Source organism: Solanum tuberosum, unplaced genomic scaffold, assembly GCF_000226075.1.
Source record: "Solanum tuberosum cultivar DM 1-3 516 R44 unplaced genomic scaffold, SolTub_3.0 scf00013, whole genome shotgun sequence".
Lineage (NCBI taxonomy): Eukaryota > Viridiplantae > Streptophyta > Magnoliopsida > Solanales > Solanaceae > Solanum > Solanum tuberosum.
The window spans coordinates 1,083,404-1,085,385 of NW_006238940.1; positions in this window are offsets into that span (position 1 = coordinate 1,083,404).

The window sequence follows — 1,982 nt, forward strand, 5'->3', positions numbered from 1 at the left end:
TGTCTAGATATGCTACTCAATTGGTGACTACTGAAGATGAGAGGATCCGTTTATTTATGAGGGGACTAAATTCTGAGTTGCAGGTATTATCTGTTCATCTGATCTTTGTAAGGAGGAGCTTTAATGAGGTAACAGACTATGTTAAGAAAGTGAAGGGGGTGAGGCGAGACGGCCAGGCTAAGGAATTGGAAAAAAGGGCCAAGAACTCGGTAACTTTCAAGGTTCTTACTCTAGGGGGTCGAAAGGCCAACGCTTGCAGCCAAGCCAATTCAGTCTGCTATGCCCACCTCTACAAGTAATTACTCGGGAACTCCACCTCATAATTTGATTCAGGATAGCCAGGGAGTCGTACCTTCAGCAGGCAACAAACCCTTTTTTGATCGTACATGCTACAATTGTGGAGAACCTGGGCATATGAGGAGAGATTATCCCTACCCACGTGTGTTTGAGTCCGCGCAGTAGCAGACTAGACCAGTGGTACCCGCGGGAAATGGTAATAATGGTCGAGGACGTCCACAAGGTGGGTGAGGAGGTAATCAGCGAGGCCATGGAGGTAGAGAAAATAGTAATGCAAGCAGAGGTAACGTGCAACCAGGCAGGGAAGTGGTTTGTCAAGATGATATGGCTCAGTGTTATGCCTTTCGGGCTAAGAATGAGGTAGAGGCGTCTGACGCAATGATCACATGTACTACTCTTGTCTGTGACCAGATGGCTAATGTGTTATTTGATCCGGGTTCTACTTATTCTTATGTATCTGTGTGTTTTTCCTCAGAGCTTGATATGATTTGTGATGTACTTGATGCCCTTATCTATGTTTCTACCCCAGTTTAAGAGTCAGTCATAGTCACCCATGTCTATCGTGCTTGTCTTATCTTGTTTATGGGCTTTCAGACTTTGGCTGATTTGGTGATTTTGGATATGACTGACTTTGATATAATCTTAGGCATGACTTGGTTGTGCCCCTATTATACTGTGTTAAATTGTAATACTAAGTCTGTAACTCTAGAAATTCCGGGAAGGGGTGTACAAGCCTAAGCAAGCTAAGATCATATCCTCTGTTCGGGCTAAGAAACTGGTAAAGCAGGGTTGTTTGGTTTATTTGGATCATATTAGAGATGTTGAGGTTGACACTCCATCTATTGAGTCTATTCCTATTGTGTTAGAATTTAGACAAGTGTTTCCTAATGACTTGCCTGGTATGCCTCCGGATAGAGATATAAACTTTTGCATTGATTTAAACCTTGGTACCTTCCCCATTTCTATCCCTCCATATTGCATGGCTCTAGCGGAATTAAGAGAGCTTAAGGCTAAAATCCAAGAGCTTCTTGATAAGGGATTTATTCGACCTAGTGCTTCCCCATGGGGTGCCGCAGTTTTGTTTATTAAGAAAAATAATGGTAGTATGAGAATGTGTATAGATTACCGGCAATTGAATAGGGTCACCATTCGAAATAAGTATCATTTACCTCAAATAGATGATCTTTTTGACCAATTGCAAGGTACATCAGTTTTCTCCAAGATTGATCTAAGGTCTGGCTACCATCAGTTGAAAATTAGGCCTGGGGATGTGCCCAAGACAGCATTTTGAACCCGCTATGGGCACTATGAGTTTCTAGTTATGTCCTTTGGCTTGACTAATGCGCCTGCCACTTTTATACGTTTAATGAATGGGGTGTTCAAGCCATTTCTTGATTCTTTCGTCGTAGTCTTTATTGATGATATTTTGGTCTATTCGAAAAGTGAGGAAGAGCATGCCAACCATCTTCGTATTGTTCTGGGTGTTCTTGGAAAACAAAGGTTATATGCTAAATTTTCTAAATGCGAATTTTGGTTGACTTCTGTTGCATTTTTGGGACATGTAGTTTCAAAAGAAGGGGTAATGGTAGATCCTCAAAAGATTGAGGCAGTTAAGAATTAGGTTCGGCCTAGCTCTGTGACGGAAGTTAGGAGTTTTATGGGGCTCACTAGCTACTCTCGTCAAT